At 39.2% G+C, this 4,738-nt stretch overlaps 1 non-coding gene across 1 annotated transcript; it reads right to left on the reverse strand.

The window, feature by feature from the left end:
• Nucleotides 1-3,149: 3,149 nt before the first annotated feature.
• Nucleotides 3,150-3,253, reverse strand: LOC130963828 (small nucleolar RNA R71). Its single transcript, XR_009079947.1, has one exon. It is a non-coding gene; the product is annotated as a small nucleolar RNA R71 (small nucleolar RNA).
• Between the last annotated feature and the right edge of the window lie 1,485 nt (nt 3,254-4,738).

Here is a 4,738-nt window from a genome sequence, read left to right on the forward strand (position 1 = left end):
GTCATTTACTCATCTTTGTAAACCTTAGGCTACTAGTTCTCTATATATAGGACCTTTTACTATTGTATTTTCATCTTGGTATCTTGGAATCTTTGGACATCTAGTTCTTAGATCATTGGGAGGCTGGCCATTCGGCCATGCCTAGACCTTGTTCTTATGTATTTTCAACGGTGGAGTTTCTACACACCATAGATTAAGGTGTGGAGCTCTGCTGTACCTCGAGTATTAATGCAATTACTATTGTTCTTCTATTCAATTCCGCTTGTTCTTTGTCCAAGATATCACTTGTTCTTCAACTTGATGAATGTGATGATCCGTGACACTCATCATCATTCTCACCTATGAACAAGGTGACTGACAACCACTTTTGTTCTACAAGCAACAAAGGCTCTAGTGAATATCTCTTGGATTCCTGATACACGATGCATGGTTGATCGCCTGACAACCGAGTGCTCGCCTGACAAACGAGCCAGCCATTCCGTGAGATCAAAGTCTTCGTGGTATAGGCGAGAACTGATGGCGGCATTCAAGAGAATCCGGAAGGTCTAACCTTGTCTGTGGTATTCTGAGTAGGATTCAATGATTGAATGACTGTGACGTGCTTCAAACTCCTAGCAGGCATGGCGTTAGTGACAGACGCAAAAGAATCACTAGATTCTATTCCGGCCTGACCGAGAACCGACAGCTGATTAGCCATATGCTGTGACAGAGCATAGGAACATTTTCACTGAGAGGATGGGAGGTAGCCACTGACAACGGTGAAACCCTTGCATAAGCTTGCCATGGAAAGGAGTAAGAAGGATTAGATGAAGACAGTAGGAAAGCAGAGAGACAGAAGGGAAGGCATCTTCATACGCTTATCTGTAGCTCTCACCAATGATATACATAAGTATCTCTATCTTTATCTTTATGCTTTATTCGTATATCACCATACCCATTTGAGTCTGCCTGACTAAGATTTACAAGGTGACCATAGCTTGCTTCATACCAACAATCTCCGTGGGATCGACCCTTACTCGCGTAAGGTTTATTACTTGGACGACCCAGTGCACTTGCTGGTTAGTTGTGCAAAGTTGCGTAGTGAATCACAATTTCGCGCACCAAGTTTTTGGCGCCGTTGCCGGGGATTGTTTTGTGTATGGACAACTGACGGTTCATCTTGTTGCTTAGATTAGGTATTTTTTTTCAGAGTTCTTAAGAATGAATTCTAGTGTTTCAAGGTGATGTTCTTATCATCACCAAAGCTGATTGATCCTCATCAATTTAGCTCTTGAATGCAATGTCCTGCTGAAGCTTGGCTAGCTATGTCTAATTCCTTTAGACTAAAGCATTAGACTAACATTGCATGATTCCTGGAATTCTCATTAAGAATTTTGATATTTTTTTCTTAATTTTCGAAAAACACAAAAAAATTACAAAATCATAAAAACCAAAAATATTTTATGTTTCTTGCTTGAGTCTAGTGTCTCATCTTAAGTTTGGTGTCAATTACATGCATTCATTCATGTGTCTTAAGGATCTTCAAGTAATTCTTGATTATTTCTTACTCTAATCTTTAAATTCTCTTGACTTGAGTGTTTTGTGTGTCTCATATGCATTCTCATTAGTGTCAGTAGTATACAAACTGCTAAGTTTGGTGTCTTGCATGCATTGTTATTTGATTTTAGTTGCATTTTGATTATTAAAAATCCAAAAATATTTTAAATTTGTGTCTTCTCAAGTCAATAATACAGAGAATTGAAGATTCAGAACATACAGCAGAGGAATTGCACAGAAAAAGCTGGGCGTTCAAAACGCCCAGTGAAGAAGACAGACCGGCGTTTAAACGCCAGCCAGGGTGCCTGGCTGGGCGTTTAACGCCCAAAAGGGTAGAGTTTTGGGCGTTAAACGCCAGAATGTGCACCATTCTGGGCGTTTAACGCCAGGATGGCACAAGGGGGAGGATTTTGTTTTCAAATCAGTTTTTTTTTCAAGTTTTCAAAGTTTTTCAAAATCAAATCTTTTTCAAATCATATCTTTTCAATCAAATGTTTTCAAAATCAATTTCTTTCCTTTTTCAAAGATACTTGCTATCAATTAATGATTTGATTCAACATTTTAAGTATGTTGCCTTTTCTGTTGAGAAAGGTTTAATGTTTGAATCATATCTTTTCTTGATAGGCAAGTCATTAATTTTTAAAATCAAATCTTTTTAAAATTGTTTTCAAATCATATCTTCTCAATCACATATTTTTTTTTTAAAACCAATCATATCTTCTAAACCTCATCTTTTTCAAAATAATTTTCAATCAAATCTTTTTGACTTCTAATTTCAAAATCTTTTTCAAAAATCACTTGATTTCTTTCCCACTCTTATTTTCGAAAACTAATTAATGTTTTTCAAAAGGTTTTCAAATTCTTTTACTTGATTTTCGAAAATTACTTTCCCTCCTCTCACATCCTTCTATTTATGGACTAACACTATTCCTTAATGTAAAATTCGAACTCCATCTTCTTTGATAAGTTCGAATTTTCTACTTCTGTCTTCTACTTTTCTTTTCCTCTGACACCTCAAGGAATCTCTATACTGTGACATAGAGGATTCCACATTTTCTTGTTCTCTTCTCTTTCATATGAGCAGGAACAAAGACAAAAGCATTCTTGTTGAAGCTGACCCTGAACCTGAAAGGACCTTGAAGCGAAAGCTAAGAGAAGCTAAGGCACAACTCTCTGCAGAAGACCTAACAGAATTCTTCAAAGAACACATGGCAGCCGAAAACAACAACAATGCCAACAATGCAAGGAAGGTGCTGGGTGACTTTACTGCACCTACTCCCAACTTTTATGGGAGAAGCATCTCTATCCCTGCCATTAGAGCAAACAACTTTGAGCTTAAGCCTCAATTAGTTTCTCTAATGCAACAGAATTGCAAGTTTCATGGACTTCCAATGGAAGATCCTCATCAGTTTTTAGCTAAATTCTTGCAAATCTGTGACACTGTCAAGACTAATGGGGTAGACCCTGAGGTCTACAGACTTATGCTATTCCCTTTTGCTGTAAGAGACAGAGCTAGGACATGGTTAGACTCACAACCTAAAGAAAGCCTGGACTCATGGGAAAAGCTAGTCAATGCCTTCTTGGCAAAGTTCTTTCCACCTCAAAAATTGAGTAAGCTTAGAGTGGAAGTCCAAACCTTCAGACAGAAGGATGGAGAATCCCTCTATGAAGCTTGGGAAAGATACAAACAATTGATCAGAAAATGTCCATCTGACATGCTTTCTGAATGGAGCATCATAGGTATTTTCTATGATGGTCTCTCTGAACTATCCAAGATGTCTTTGGATAGCTCTGCTGGAGGATCTCTTTATTTGAAGAAGACGCCTACAGAAGCTTAAGAGCTAATTGAAATGGTTGCAAATAACCAATTCATGTACACTTCTGAAAGGAATCCTGTGAACAATGGGACACATCAGAAGAAAGGAGTTCTTGAGATTGATGCTCTGAATGCCATATTGGCTCAGAACAAGATATTGACTCAACAAGTCAATTTGATTTCTCAAAGTCTGTCTGGAATGCAAAATACACCAAGCAGTACTAAGGATGCTTCATCTGAAGAAGAAGCATATGATCCTGAGAACCCTTCAATGGAAGAGGTGAATTACTTAGGAGAACCCTATGGAAACACCTATAATTCTTCATGGAGAAATCACCCAAATTTCTCATGGAAGAATCAAGAGAGACCTCAACAAGGTTTCAACAACAATAATGGTGGAAGAAATAGGTTTAGCAATAGCAAGCCTTTTCCATCATCTTTTCAGCAGCAGACAGAGAATTCTAAGCAGAACACCTCTGACTTAGCAACCATGGTCTCTGATCTAATCAAAACCACTCAAAGTTTCATGACTGAAACAAGGTCCTCCATTAGGAATTTGGAGGCACAAGTGGGACAGCTGAGCAAGAAAATTACTGAACTCCCTCCTAGTACTCTTCCAAGCAATACAGAAGAAAATCCAAAAGGAGAGTGCAAGGCCATCAATATGGCCGAATTTGGAGAGGAGGAAGAGAAAGTGGACGCCACTGAGGAAGACCTCAATGGGCGTGCACTAGCCTCCAATGAGTTCCCCAATGAAGAACCATGGGAATCTGAGGCTCAAACTGAGACCATAGAGATTCCACTGGACTTACTTCTGCCATTCATGAGCTCTGATGAGTATTCTTCCTCTGAAGAGGATGAGTATGTCACTGAAGAGCAAGTTGCTAAATACCTTGGAGCAATCATGAAGCTAAATGACAAGTTATTTGGAAATGAGACTTGGGAGAATGAACCTCCTTTGTTCACCAAAGAACTGGATGACTTGTCTAGGCAGAAATTACCTCAAAAGAGACAAGATCCTGGGAAGTTTTCAATACCTTGTACCATAGGCACCATGACCTTCAAGAAGGCTCTGTGTGACTTAGGGTCAAGTGTAAACCTCATGCCTCTCTCTGTAACGGAGAAGCTAGGGATCTTTGAGGTGCAAGCTGCAAGAATCTCATTAGAGATGGCAGATAACTCAAGAAAACAAGCTCATGGACTTGTAGAGGATGTTTTGGTGAAGATTGAAGACCATTACATCCCTGCTGATTTCATAGTCCTAGAGACTGGGAAGTGCATGGATGAAACCATCATCCTTGGCAGACCCTTCCTAGCCACAGCAAAGGCTGTGATTGATGTTGATAGGGGCGAACTGATCATTCAAGTGAATGAGGAATCCTTTGT

This window comes from Arachis stenosperma, chromosome 2 (genome assembly GCF_014773155.1).
Source record: "Arachis stenosperma cultivar V10309 chromosome 2, arast.V10309.gnm1.PFL2, whole genome shotgun sequence".
Classification (NCBI taxonomy): domain Eukaryota; kingdom Viridiplantae; phylum Streptophyta; class Magnoliopsida; order Fabales; family Fabaceae; genus Arachis; species Arachis stenosperma.